Here is a 16,078-nt window from a genome sequence, read left to right as displayed (position 1 = left end):
GAGTGGCTATATTAATATCATACAAGGTATTTCAGAACAAGTAATATTATCAGGGATAAAGAAGCATGTTACAAAATGAAAGAACTTAATGCACCAAGAAGACATTATAATCCTAAATGCAAAGGCATCTGATAACTGAAATTCAAAATATGTGAAGGAAAGATAGAAATAAAAAGAAAAATAAATCCATAATCATATTTGGAGCTTTCAAAGCTCTCAGTTAATGGCGGAAAAAACAGATCCCAAATCAGTAAGTATATAGAAGACCTGAACAAATACTATAAAAACATTGACCCTATTGCTGTATACTGACTACTCCATCCAATAATTGTAGATTAGGTTAGTTTTACATGTGGATGAAATATTCAGCAAGATAGGTCGTATCACAGGATATAAAACAAGTCTCAATAATTGCAACATATTGAAATTGTGGAGACTCCATTTTCTGACACAGAGGAATTAAATTAGAAATAAATGTCAGAAAGCTATCTGAGAAATCTGCAAAAATTTGAAATTAAGAAAAATTTATAAATGATTATAAACTATTCAAAGAGGAAACCACAAAGGGAATTAGAAAATATTTTGGAAAAAAAAAAGCACAACATAAGAAAGTGTGGGAGGCAGGTAAAGGAGTTCTCAGAGGGAAATTTATAACATTAAATGTTTAGAACTTTAAATGTTTAAATGTGTAAATTTGTAACTTTAAATGAAAAGAATAAAGTCCCAAACAAATGATCTAAATGTCAATCTTGGAAGTTAGAAAAAGAAATGCAAATTAAAACTGAAATAAAAAAAAAAAACTGAAATAAATAGAAGGAAAAATTAACATAAGGCCAGAAATAAATGATATAGAAAACAAACAATAGAGAAAATCTAATAAAAGCTGTTTTGTTAAAAAATCAATAAGATTGATCAAGAAAAAAAAGATACGCCATAAAAGGGGAAATCGACAGCAACACAATCATAGTAGGGGACTTTAACACCCCACTTTCATCAATGGACAGATCATCCAAAATGAAAATAAATAAGGAAACACAAGCTTTGAATGATACATTAAACAAGATGGACTTAATTGATATTTATAGGACATTCCACCCAAAAACAACAGAATACACATTTTTCTCAAGTGCTCATGGAACGTTCTCCAGGATAGATCATATCTTGGGTCACAAATCAAACCTTGGTAAATTTAAGAAAATTGAAATCGTATCAAGTATCTTTTCCGACCACAACGCTATGAGACTAGATATCAATTACAGGAAAAGATCTGTAAAAAATACAAACACATGGAGGCTACACAATACATTACTTAATAACGAAGTGATTACTGAAGAAATCAAAGGGGAAATCAAAAAATACCTAGAAACAAATGACAATGGAGATACGACGACCCAAAACCTATGGGACGCAGCAAAAGCAGTGCTAAGAGGGAAGTTTATAGCAATACAAGCCTACCTCAAGAAACAGGAAACATCTCGAATAAACAACCTAACCTTGCACCTAAAGCAATTAGAGAAAGAAGAACAAAAAAACCCCAAAGCCAGCAGAAGGAAAGAAATTATAAAGATCAGGTCAGAAATAAATGAAAAAGAAATGAAGGAAACAATAGCAAAAATCAATGAAACTAAAAGCTGGTTCTTTGAGAAGATAAACAAAATTGATAAACCATTAGCCAGACTCATCAAGAGAAAAAGGGAGAAGACTCAGATCAGTAGAATTAGAAATGAAAAAGGAGAAGTAACCACTGACACTGCAGAAATACAAAAGATCATGAGAGATTACTACAAGCAACTCTATGCCAATAAAATGGACAACCTGGAAGAAATGGACAGATTCTTAGAAATGCACAAACTGCCGAGACTGAACCAGGAAGAAATAGAAAATATGAACAGACCAATCACAAGCACTGAAATTGAAACTGTGATTAAAAACCTTCCAACAAACAAAAGCCCAGGACCAGATGGCTTCACAGGTGAATTCTATCAAACATTTAGAGAAGAGCTAACACCTGTCCTTCTCAAACTCTTCCAAAATATTGCAGAGGGAGGAACACTCCCAAACTCATTCTACGAGGCCACCATCACCCTGATACCAAAACCAGACAAAGATGTCACAGAGAAAGAAAACTACAGGCCAATATCACTGATGAACATAGATGCAAAAATCCTCAACAAAATACTCGCAAACAGAATCCAACAGCACATTAAAAGGATCATACACCATGATCAAGTGGGGTTTATCCCAGGAATGCAAGGATTCTTCAATATACGCAAATCAATCAAAGTGATACACCATATTAACAAATTGAAGGAGAAAAACCATATGATCATCTCAATAGATGCAGAGAAAGCTTTCGACAAAATTCAACACCCATTTATGATAAAAGCCCTGCAGAAAGTAGGCATAGAGGGAACTTTCCTCAACATAATAAAGGCCATATATGACAAACCCACAGCCAACATTGTCCTCAATGGTGAAAAACTGAAACCATTTCCACTAAGATCAGGAACAAGACAAGGTTGCCCACTCTCACCACTATTATTCAACATAGTTTTGGAAGTGTTAGCCACAGCAATCAGAGAAGACAAAGAAATAAAAGGAATCCAAATCGGAAAAGAAGAAGTAAAGCTGTCACTATTTGCAGATGACATGATACTATACATAGAGAATCCTAAAGATGCTACCAGAAAACTCCTAGAGCTAATCAATGAATTTGGTAAAGTAGCAGGATACAAAATTAATGCCCAGAAATCTCTTGCATATCTATACACTAATGACGAAAAATCTGAAAGTGAAATTAAGAAAACACTCCCGTTTACCATTGCAACAAAAAGAATAAAATATCTAGGAATAAACCTACCTAAGGAGACAAAAGACCTGTATGCAGAAAATTATAAGACACTGATGAAAGAAATTAAAGATGATACAAATAGATAGAGAGATATACCATGTTCCTGGATTGGAAGAATCAACATTGTGAAAATGACTCTACTACCCAAAGCAATCTACAGATTCAATGCAATCCCTATCAAACTACCACTGGCATTTTTCACAGAACTAGAACAAAAAATTTCACAATTTGTATGGAGACACAAAAGACCCCGAAGAGCCAAAGCAAACTTGAAAACGAAAAATGGAGCTGGGGGAATCAGGCTCCCTGACTTCAGACTATATTACAAAGCTTCAGTAATCAAGACAGTTTGGTACTGGCACAAAAACAGAAATATAGATCAATGGAACAGGATAGAAAGCCCAGAGATAAACCCACACACATATGGTCACCTTATCTTTGATAAAGGAGGCAAGCATATACAGTGGAGAAAAGACAGCCTCTTCAATAAGTGGTGCTGGGAAAATTGGACAGGTACATGTAAAAGTATGAAATTAGAACACTCCCTGACACCATGCACAAAAATAAACTCAAAATGGATTAAAGACCTAAGTGTAAGGCCAGACACTATCAAACTCTTAGAGGAAAACACAGGCAGAACACTCTATGACATACATCACAGCAAGATTCTTTTTGACCCAGCTCCCAGAGAAATGGAAATAAGAACACAAATAAACAAATGGGACCTAATGAAACTTAAAAGCTTTTGCACAGCAAAGGAAACCATAAACAAGACCAAAAGACAACCATCAGAATGGGAGAAAATATTTGCAAATGAAGCAACTGACAAAGGATTAATCTCCAAGATTTACAAGCAGCTCATGCAGCTCAATAACAAAAAAACGAACAACCCAATCCAAAAATGGGCAGAAGACCTAAATAGACATTTCTCCAAAGAAGATATACAGATGGCCTACAGACACATGAAAGAATGCTCAACATCATTAATCATTAGAGAAATGCAAATCAAAACTACAATGAGATATCATCTCACACCGGTCAGAATGGCCATCATCAAAAAATCTAGAAACAATAAATGCTGGAGAGGGTGTGGAGGAAAGGGAACACTCTTGCACTGTTGGTGGGAATGTAAATTGATACAGCCACTATGGAGAACAGTATGGAGGTTCCTTAAAAAACTACAAATAGAACTACCATACGACCCAGCAATCCCACTACTGGGCATATACCCTGAGAAAACCATAGGTTAAAAAGAGTCATGTACCAAAATGTTCATTGCAGCTCTATTTACAATAGCCAGGACATGGAAACAACCTAAATGTCCATCGACAGATGAATGGATAAAGAAGATGTGGCACATATATACAATGGATATTACTCAGCCATAAAAAGAAATGAAATGGAGGTATTTGTAATGAGGTGGATGGAGTTAGAGTCTGTCATACAGAGTGAAGTAAGTCAGAAAGAGAAAAACAAATACAGTATGCTAACACATATATACGGAATCTAAGGGAAAAAAAAAAAAAAAAAAAGGCCATGAAGAACCTAGTGGCAAGACGGGAATAAAGACACAGACCTACTAGAGAATGGACTTGAGGATATGGGGAGGGGGTGGGGTGAGATGTGACAGGGTAAGAGAGTGTCATGGACATATATACACTACCAAATGTAAAATAGATAACTAGTGGGAAGCAGCCGCATAGCACAGGGAGATCAGCTGGGTGCTTTGTGACCACCTAGAGGGGTGGGATGGGGAGGGTGGGAGGGAGGGAGATGCAAGAGGGAAGAGATATGGGAACATATGTATATGTATAACTGATTCACTTTGTTATAAAGCAGAAGCTAACACACCATTGTAAGACAATTATACTTCAATAAAGATGTTTAAAAAAAAAAAAAAAGAAAAAAAGATACAAATCATCGAAATAATGAAAAAGGGGCACACAGATGCAATGCCACAGACATTATCAAGTTGAAAAAGGAATATTATGAACAACTTCATGCTACTTATATGACAACTTATGAAATGTACAAATCCCTTAAAAGACAGAAATTACCAAAACTGACTGAAGACAAAAGAGAACATCTTAATACCTCCATGTCAATTAAAGAAATTATAATATCACAAAGATAGAAAACAGAAAAAGGAAGAAACAATTTCCAATTCATTTAGTGAAGCCAGAATTACCTTAATACCGAACCAGATAAAACTACTAGGAAAAAAAAAACCTACAAATAACCTCACAAAACATAGATGATGTTAAAATGTTGGGGAAAACAAGAAAAATAAGACAATGCAGAGATAACCAAATGGTCAGTTGCTCCTTGCCAACTGCTGCCACAGTCTCCACACATAATCACTGTCAGCTGTAAACAAATTAAGCCCAGTGGTTCACAGGTGTTCACAGTCATAACACAAAAATGAACCTTCCTTCAGAAATGTAGCATTTAAAAGTTCTGAGGTGGAACTAAGAAAGATAAAAACCAGAATCAAGTGTACTGCTTGCTACCTTATGCTTCACTCCAACGCAGATTTTAAGTAGTCTCCTACTGGTATGAAAAAATATGATAACCATCTGCATTTAAATGTTAGCAGTGGTATTCAAAGAATGCATTAGAACTCACTTGTTTACTATTAAAGTCGTACAGCAACATGATCAAATTATTTGCCTGATGGACTATGGAAACTTTATCCTAAGCCAGTAGAATATGTATGATGGCTTAGATTTTCATAATTATTTTTTCATCTTAACATAACTCTCATCTCCCAAAACAACAACTTCTTAACAATTTAATGAGAATAAAACCACAGTAAGATAATCTCTATTTCTTACATTCAGATTAAAAATATAAAACGACAGAAGTAAAGGAGTAAACTTGGAATTCCAACAAGTCTCCAGATTCCTTAAACTGCCATGTGATGACAATACTGTGTACCAAGCAAAAGCATAAAGTATGTTTTAAGAGATATTCCACTGGAAAATATATGCAATTTAACATTCAAAGGTCTTTAATTTCCCACTGCATTATTAAATAGCAGCCTTTTCTCAAGGCACTTTGCTATCTAAACAGAAGACAGCAGCAGAATCAACCCGCCAGTCCCTGTGCAGTGAAGTTCTCCTAAGACTGCAGTGCCACCCTGAGACTTTAGCCACCTTTAATTTTAAAGCCATCATTCTAAAATTTTAATAGGGAGTAGAGTGGGTGATAGAGGATCTAAATCGGGGCTCACTCCTAGTAAATTCTCATTATTATATGAGTTTTGAAAAATTGAAATCTATATCCTCTATCTCTATACGATCAGAAGAGAAATTGGCAATTCTTATACTCCTGAGTGTCAACAGCAGCTCTGACCTCAATTTCACTGAAGCACACACCTGGGTGGGTCTCTGCCAGGTCAAGTGCCAACTAAATTCTTCAATTAAAGAAAAAAATCATTTAAGGAACATTTATGCACTAACTGCTGCAAGGTAACTTTCAGGAAACTATCTTAACACCAAAACAAACACAAAGAAATCCTACCAAATAATTTTTAGAAACTGTGAAATGCCGTCTCTAGAGTCAGAAGTTGGTAGTTGGTAGTTGTGTTAAGGACATTTTTCCTCCTTAAAAAGAAGTTTCTTATACAATAGGTTTCATTACAGGAGTGTATTGATTGAAACTAGTTTCACTACCACTAATGTTCTGCTTAATTTTAAAGATAACATAATACTGAACAGAATAATGTGTTCTATTAATAACATTTTATTGAAACAGTAGACTGATTTATTGCATGTTTGTCCAAATAAACACCCAGATCATTTGCCATGAATCTTCTTGAGTCTAAGCAGAAGGCTGAGATGCAACTTGATAAAAATAAAAAGTTATCATAAAACATAATGAAAAATCCAATCTGAAAATTAAACAGTGCACTGCCCAGCTTCATGCTTTGTTTAGGGTCTGAAGCTTGCAATGAAGATGAAAGAGTTGCTCTAGTTTACTTAAAATGGCTATTGTGAGTCTTCATTTGGGAAAAACTATAAAAATAATTAAAATCTGTTAGAGGAAGTCTGGCCATTTAGTTTCTGAGGCAATTCACTCTAATCGCATTGCTCCTACACTTTAAGATAAAATAGCTTATTTTTTATTTAAAGATACTTTTTAACTTGAACTTTATTTTGTGGGGGTGAGAGAGGGCCGAACTTAACAGGCTTGTGTTCACGAACTAAAATACTTCTCCCTGGAGCTTTAAGTTTGCAGTGAGTCTACTCAGACCCATTCTGGTGGTGTACGTACACACAGGAGTGTGCATGTACACCAGCTATGTCGCAGGTGATATGTGAGAGGATGCCATCAGGGCATTTCTCTGAGAACATGCCACTTGGAAGGCAACATTTGCATTTCACAGCCAAGAGATAAGGCTGTGTTCTACTACATATTCTATATAAACTTAGTCCTTTATCTGTAGCTGATCTGCCTCACGTAGAAAGTTGTTAAAGATCTCTTCTATATTGTTTACCATTCTGAAAAATTCTTGTTTTCTAAATTTATGTATGGCATTCTCGATATTAGGAAGCCTAACTTGTCCTGTAATCTTTCAAATTAATTTTGAAAAAGAGAAGTTATTTAACTATCTTAAAGAAATAGCAATGTTTGCTACACAAATTTAAAAGTAGGATTATAGAAACTGCAATATATTGACTTCAGTACAGTTAGATGTAAGAGTTCTATATTTAAAGCACCAGAATTTATTAACCAAGACTCAACAGTGCAATTATATACTCCAGCTTACAGAATACCCACCACCTGGGTAAATCCTTCATCTACTGTATAACATATCATAATTCATTAAACAGTCCCTTATTGATGGAAGCTTAGATATTGTGCTGACCACTGACGCATGGCTTACTCCACCCTCCATTTAATTATAAAATGTGGGAAACTACAGACTCCGTTCTATTAGCCAGAGCTCTGGATGTCAATTAGGTTCTGCTTATTTCACATGATTTTGGGGGTCTTCTTTGTTTGTCTCTGCTGGCAAGGACAATGGTGAAAACATGAGAATTCTCTCCAGCAGTAACAAAATAGGGGACATTTTTCAGTTTTTTGGGTAAGAAGCAGCAGTGTGGCAGCAGCAGAAGCACCAATGGCTTGTTGACCTGGCTTCCTAACCCTTTGGTCTCACTGGTGGGAATCTATTCTGTGGTTTCCTGGATGTCCAGAGACCAGTGCAGCAGCAGTAGATGCTTTGTTCCGGATTCCAGCATAGCTCCAGTGATGGTCTCAGAGCATTATGCCCTGAGTATATTAGTTCTATATTGTTCTGAAGTCACCAACCGAAGTCCAACATAAAATCGCTTCTTAGGCCCTTCCAAAGCTTTTTTCCTAATATAAAATTCCTTCTTGTTTAAAATATCTTGAATGGTTTCTGTTTCCCACACTGAACTCTGACTGACAAGTCTTTTGCTATTACTAACAATGAATTCTTTTTTTTTTCTGAATTAAGATACAATTTATGTACAATAAGATTCATCCTTAAGTCTACAGTTTTTCAAGTTTTAAGAAATGAGTACAGTCGGGTAATCACCATAATAATCAAGAAAGTTCCATCATACCAAAAAAACTCCTCATGCTTTGTAATCAGCCCTAAAAATTCTTGATTTGCTTCTGTCTCTGTAGTTTTCCTCTTCAGGAATGTCATATAAATGGACTCACACTTTGAGTCTCGCTTCTTTCACTTAGCATAATGCATTGGAGATTCAGGTATGTAGTGTGTATGCTAACAGTCTGTTCCTTTTTTTGCTGAGTAGGGCCATGTGGATTGTTTCCAGTTTTTAAGGAATATGAATAAAGCCACTGTAAATACTCACATATAGGTTTTCATGTGAATATAGGTCTTCATTTCACTTGGGTAAAAATCTAGGAGGTAATCCTGGTAAAAAGTAGACCTGAACTAGGGTGGGAGCAGTGAAGGTGGTAAGCAATGGTAGTAGTTGGGATATGTTTAGAATGGGCTGGATTTGGTGATGGACTGGCTCTGGGGGTGAGAGAGAAAGAAAAATGTCAATCATGACTTCAAAGATTTTTTTTCCTGAGAAACAGAAAGAATAGGAATGCCATCTACCGAGCTAGGCAGATGAGAGAGTTACAGTTTTGGAAGGGAAATCAAGAGTTCATTTTTAGTCACACTAATTTTGAGATGTTAGTGGACAGACCCAGCATATGTTTACTGTTAGCTTCATTAGATTGAAACCCTTTAGGGTAAAATCTGTATCTTTTACTGATATACAATTTCCCACAATAGTAAGGGAATGGATTAGAAGGTTTGGGGGCGTTTTTCACCCCTAGAATTCTGCAGTGAGAATCAGGCTGTCACAGGTATAAATTTACAAGTACACTAAGTTTCTTGTATTCCACAAATGGCTACTTAAAGGGTCCCTATAATTTAGGTAAATATGGCATCGCTCTGCGACAGCTTCAAACCAGCATTTTTAAAGCAAAGAAATACCATTTTCTGGAGAACATGAGGCAATTTCATGGTTAGGGAATTTTTTATGTTGTATTTTCCATTTTTTGTTTCCATCAATTATTGCTGTACCTCTATCCTCTTTTTGGTCAGAACAAACAGCTTTAGTTCCTTAGATCTTAGTGTGGCATGATTTCAAATGACAGCATCATTTTAACTGAGTTCCAAGGCTAGACATGGTGTTTTAGCTTTGATGTTGCCCCCATAATCAGAAAGCGATCCCCAAAAGCTCAACCAACATTACCTCTTATCCTTCCATAGTATATACAACGCTTAACCTCCATCACTTTCCCTTTAGTGAATCTGCAACCCCAGGCAATGGAGACTCAAGTAGTTAAGTCCCTATGTGATCCAAGCTAACTACAGATCTAGTGGAAGTTGAGGTGACCAAATTCTGGCACTAGAACGAAATATGTTATAGTAACAACAGAAAAGTTCCTCATTAAAAAAACCCACAAAATGGTACAACTCCTTTCAAGATAGCGTTAGTCTTTCAACAACAGGCAAAATTATGACAGTAGCCCAGTATTTCTGATGTTTTCCCAGATTTTGTACTCTATTCACCAAGTGTACTTTCTTCAAATGCCTCTTTGCCCAGATAAACATGATAAGCTTTTCCTTATTCTTCTCAATACCTAAGACCTCTTCATTACTATTTATATTTTAGCTGCCCTAATCTTTATGACTAACAATTTCTAAATAAATACTCTATCAGTTAGTAAATGAGTAAGGAAAGAGAAATCCATTAGCTTAAATAAATTAGGTGTTTTCTTTTTCTCGTAATGAGGCCTCTGGAAGAACACAGTCTGCAGCTGTTATAGCAATGTCGCAATGTCATCAGGACTTCAGTTCCTTCTATATTTTTGTTCAGACATGGACTTGCCACCTTCTACTCACAAAATGGTTATTCAATCTCCAACATCAGGTCAGCATTCCATAGAGCAAAGCTTCTCAATCTGGCCTCTTGACATTTGGACAAGATGATTCTTTGTTGTGGGAGACTGTCCTGTACGCTGTAGGATGTTTAGCAATACCCATGGCCTCTACCTGCTAGATGCTGCTAGCAACTGTCAGTTGTAAAAACCAAAGATGTCTCCAGACATTGCCAAATTTCCCCTGGGGGTCAAAATCATCCCTGGTTGAGAACCGCTGCCATAGGGGAAAAAGAGACTGGACAAAGGATGAAAAGAGGCATAAAATCGAGTGTAGCAGACAGTGGAGCCTGCTACACTCCCACCCCACCCCCACCCCCGGGCCCTCTTAAGGGAGTTTCTTAGAAACCCCATAGCACAAATTCTACTTACATCTCACTGGCCAGAACTGGATCCCAGTGCCACCCCATCTGCAAAAGAGGCTGGGTAATGCGGGTTTTATCCTGCGACACTGTTACTCTCAATAAGACTGGCATTCATTTAAGAAGGAATAAGGGAAGAATAGATAATAGGTAGGCAACTAGCATTCTCTGTGACAGAAAATGTTTCAGTACTTTATTTGCAAGACAATTTTGTGCAAACTGACATTCTTGAGCATATCCTTGCAAAGGCTCCCAAGATTTTAAAAAGAAAGTTTACCTTGATTTGTGTCTTATATAAAAGACTTACTCCTTTTTGGCAGAGGCTGCCTTCTCCCTTAAGAATTGGTTATTCTTTCCGGCTTTTTGTACATAATCTTTTTTCTTCCTTCTGGACAAAAGTTAGGTTTTAAGGCTCTGTTCATTTTTTTCCCCAATCTTTCTTTTTTCTCTCTGTTTTAAAAGTTGAAAAATATCTATTGATCTATCTTTAAGTTTACTGACTTTTTTTTTCTGTTACTCCACTATGTTGATGAGCCCACCCAGTGAATTTTTTATTTCGGATACTGTATTTTTTTGGTTCCAAAATTTCCATTTGGTTGTTTTTAATAGTTTCTATTTCTCTACTGAGAAATTAATTTAAAGTGTTTACATTTATGCCACAGAGAATTGCTATAAAAGCTTCTTCAAAGTCTTTCCCTGATAATTTCAAAATCTGGGTGACCCTGGGGTTGCCATCTGTCTTTTCCTTTGAGAATTGTTTATAATTTCCTGTTTTTTTGTAGGTAGCATAATTTTGAATCATACCCTGGACATTTTAATGTTATGCTGTATTGACTGTCAGTCCTTTGATCTTTTATAATCTGCTAGAGAATTTGTTTGTCTGTTTTAACAGGCAATCAGGTCAGTTAGGTTCAGACCACAAGTTCTTCCTCACCTCCTCTGAGGAGTGGTTCTAACTGAAGGCCAGTTCTCAAAGACTGTGGTATGCTGCTGTGGGTTTGTCTGACATATGCACAAACTAGTACTTGTGCTGGTTATACACAAAATGACGGGACACCCTCCCCAGCTCTCTTTTTTCCTAAGATGTCCTCCTTAGTCTTCATCACAGACGCCCCTTTCTGGGTTATCTGGCAGGAAAGACAGGGTTTCTCTTGTAGCACTTCTACTATAGCTGCAGCCTTGCAACTGGGTCTGTCTTAGGAGCAAAGCTGGGAAAGGTAGAAAAAACATAAAGATTCCCCCCCCCCCCATACTATTAAATGCAGGGCCCATTTTCTTGATTTCTCTGGATAGAAAAATGAGGTTTCTATCAGAGTTTTAATTGCCAGAGCCACTGTTCCCCAGCTCCATAACTGGGGGCAAAGCCATGGGAAAAAAGAAACAAAACAAAATAAAACACTAGGAAACTCACCCCAAACTAGTTGCCCCTCCAGGTTTTAATTTCTCAGCACCAACTGTCTGTTTTTGATTATTTATGTAGTTGCTTTTGTATTTTGTCCAGAGTTTTTAGTTCTAATCAGCAGGAAAGGTAGGCTATAGGGGGCTTACCTCAACGAGGCAGGAGTATAAACTTTCTAAAATGTCTTTTATGAGTCACAGAAGTATAAGCTTCTATGAAAGTCATAGGAACTAGCTGCACAAATCACAAAACCTTAATAAGTAAATAACAAAAAATAAAGAGAAATTAAATACATTCATTCTTAAATCAAAAGTGTTAAAGTAAAACAATAATCAGGATGAAAAAGGAATTTTTCATAGTCAAGTGTCTGAACTAATAAAGTCAGACTGTCAATGGGTCAATCTGGTTATGGAAAAAGAGACCAAAATACTTCTATTATTCTTCCTTTTAAAGCAACTTTTTGGGAGAGGGAGTGAGGGGAGAAGGGGACAAGCTTAATAAGAAGCAAGGCATTTAATATTGGAAAGTGAAAGCATCATCCAGGAACCCTAGAGTGGCTTCCTCCTATTTGAATGTCTTACAGTGTCACAGACGTAACAGGAAAGCAAAGCCAGTGTGTATGTCCAGGTTAGACACAGGCAGTGCTCGAACAGATCGAAATGTCTAACTCTAGACATAGGAATTTTCTCCTAAAACCTTGCCAAGATAATGCATGCTATCTTCAGCCTCTTGGTATAGTTAAGGATGGATGAAATACATATTACAGTCTCTCTTGGAATTAGAAACAACTTTAAAGACTACAGCAAAATAAAGAGGGTACTTCAAAGAAAATTCTTGAGCTTTTCTCAATATGCAAATGTTAATGCCAGAACTCTAATACAGAAACACCTCCCCTTTCTCCCGCTCCCCCACTATTTAATTACTTTTTCTTGGTAAGGGTTGGTATACTAACTAGACACCTTAAGCTGTGGCAAGACGTTTATTGTTTCATGTTACCTTCTCATAGCTTTAAAGAAAAAAGAACCGAAATATTTATTTACTTTCGTTTTTAAAGTTTAGAGCCCTTTTAACAGACTCAGCAATCAATGAGAACAAATATAAACATTCTCATCTACTCCAATAACAACCAAACAACTGTCTTAGAATCCTGGTCCACATCACTATAGCCATAACTAATTGACCTTCAGCAAGTTACTTACTCTCCCTGACCTCCATAGAAGAGGATAATGATGGTGCTTACCTCATAAGGTTAAGGGATGAGAACTAAATATGTCAATATATATAAAGAGTATAAAGTAGTATCTAGTAGAGAGTATGTGCTATATAACTATCGGCTATCATTGTTGCTGTTATTAAAATAGTATGAGTCTAACAAGGTGGAAAAGTGGGAAAAGAATGGATTTTAGAGTCATTTGATAATGTGCCCAACACTCACTGTGTAACCTTGGGCAAGTTACTTAACCTTAGAAAAGTTATTTCATCCTTTGTGAAAAGGAGTAAATAATAACTACTTATGGCAGTTTGAGGATTAATAAAAGACAGTGTTTGTAAAACAAATTGCACACAGAAGCAATCAATCAATAATAGTAATTATTATTATCACCATCACCCAGCTTCTCCTCAAACAATAAGGAATTCTTCTGCCCTCTGTAGAAATCACACATTTTACTTTGAGTTCTTCAAGAGAAACCAGAAAGATGCAAATTTTCTTGCATTGAAAACCACTAGACAAGGGAGAACTTTCCTTCATTCCAAAAAAGGAGAAGTAGGAGAAAGGTGTATTTAACTAAAGTTTTTGCCAAATCCAATCCTCTGACAAAAGAATGATTCTCTTGTTAGAGGTCTAGGTCAGAACATATCAACAAAGCAGTTTCATCATTATGCACTTTTCATTTTAAGAGCAGTCACCTCATGTTGTTGCTTTACTAATGGATCAGTGATTCTTCTGTACTGGAATGGTTTTTTATTTGACACTTGTAAAAATAAAACTAGACCTTAGATTAAAGTTGGTGGATTGAATATTAGAGGAATGGCACGAAAGGAATATAAAAAGGTATAGACATACTGAGAAAAAAATTGGAAAAGATACCAACAAAACTTTGGATGTTAGAAAGCAGGTGGATGAATCGGTAACTGATTTAGCATGAACAAAGCAGAAACCTCACTCAGAAGCAGGCTGACTGGTAGTAGCTCAGGAATGGGAAACACTGGGTATTACCAAAAATGAGAGTAGAAGTGAGGCTGAAAAGAGAAGGACTGATAGAAAATCTCTTTAAGGAGACATTAAGTTTTAGGAGGAGAGGAGTTTTTAAGAGTTCACTCAACAGAAACCCACTGTGAGCTTTCCTATACAACATCTTAAAGCACATCAGGGACAGGCATAGAAAAATAACAGTATGAATTTACTCCACTCATGAATGTCTGTCAAATGAATGAATGTATCCATGTATTGTCATGAGTTGAATTCTATAACTCAAATTAAGTAGGTTTATTTCTAATACACTGCTATATGGTATAAACTTTCTTGATATGGAAAGTTTATAAATGGACTCATAAACTATATAACTAACACCCTTAAGTCTATTTTTGTCCCACTAACTGATTTGACGTTGATATTGCTGTTTCCCACAATTGTCTTAATTATCCCATCATAGAGTTATAGCTTCAGCTTTCCTTTTTTAATCTATTTTTTTTATTACTTGGAAAGTAATCAATAAACACAGAACTAGAAATACCAGCAGTTAAAGGAGGAAATAAAATGAAAAAAACATCTCCGTTCACTACTACCATTCTCACTCCTCAGAGGTAAACTTTCTTCTCTATTTCTGACTTCAGTTATTCAGTGTTACCTCCAAAACTTTAAATTATCTGTTTAGACCTCTATTTCTTCTGTAATTACAGTTACAGATTTGTTAAGGAAAATCCAGTATTTTCCTCCCTATGAAAGATATACAATTTAGCTCATTTACACTACATACTTTAAAGTTTTTCTTAGCTGTGTTTTTATCTTTAGTTCTTCTGTACATTACCTTTCTAAAGCTGAATAATAATTATAATCTCTACTTGATCCATTACTTTAGATTGTATCTCTGTAAAATGAGAAAGTCAGTATCCATACTTCCTTCCACCTCCATGCATCCCCTTCCCTATCTAATTCTAAGGACCAATGAATGAATGGAAAGAACAAATATGAATGAGGAGTCAGGGAAACTTAATTTTTTTAAGTTCTAGAAATCACTATTAACTGTTTAGACAAGGAGTTACCTCAAGTGAGGGCAAAGCAAAGCCTGCCATTCCCACTGTCAGTATCTACTATTAATGTTATGAGTTATTTTTTCTCTCAACAAGCACCTCTAATTTGTCAATATCTACCATTTAAAAATTTTTATATTCTTTGAGCACACATTTCCACTTTAGGGAATAGAACTTGCAAACGCATTCAAAATTATGTGTACAAGGATATTCACTGCAGTACACTTTGTAATACAAAATTACAAATAACCCAAACATGTATCAATAAGGAATTGAATAAATAAATTCATATATCTGCACACTAAAATGATGAATGAGCATTAAAAAGGATGCCATTAATACATACATGTAATCCCCTGGAAAATATAGGATACATATTATTAAGTAAGAAAATAAAGTTGTAAAAATTATATGTATAGTATTAACCTACTTTCCTAAAAATTAAAGTATTAGATCTGCATAGAAAAAAAAACTAGAGTAATATACAAAGTTAACTAGTTATTGCTGAGGAAGGAGAATACAGAGGACTTGGAATTAATATACCGTACATTTTTGAATTGCTTGAATATTCTAAGGCCAGAATATATTAGCTTAACAATAACAAAGAAACAATAAAAAACCTTAAAAAGTAATATACTAACAATAAACTATCTTTAAACATTTTCTGTTTTTCCTGGCTCATGTTCACAATGACTAAATACTAATCTCCCCAGCTATTTCTGGAGTTCCTGGGACAGAACCTCTCTCCTAAATGATTTAAAGAAACTAAAGAGCCAT

At 35.7% G+C, this 16,078-nt stretch overlaps 1 protein-coding gene across 6 annotated transcripts in view; it reads right to left on the bottom strand.

The window, feature by feature from the left end:
• The window catches only part of KIAA1328 (KIAA1328 ortholog), a 367,487-nt gene that overhangs the window by 175,502 nt on the left and 175,907 nt on the right, over positions 1-16,078 (bottom strand). The window lies entirely within an intron of this gene.

This window comes from Balaenoptera musculus, chromosome 14 (assembly GCF_009873245.2).
Source record: "Balaenoptera musculus isolate JJ_BM4_2016_0621 chromosome 14, mBalMus1.pri.v3, whole genome shotgun sequence".
NCBI lineage: Eukaryota > Metazoa > Chordata > Mammalia > Artiodactyla > Balaenopteridae > Balaenoptera > Balaenoptera musculus.
This window is presented reverse-complemented; position numbering and strand designations above follow the sequence as displayed.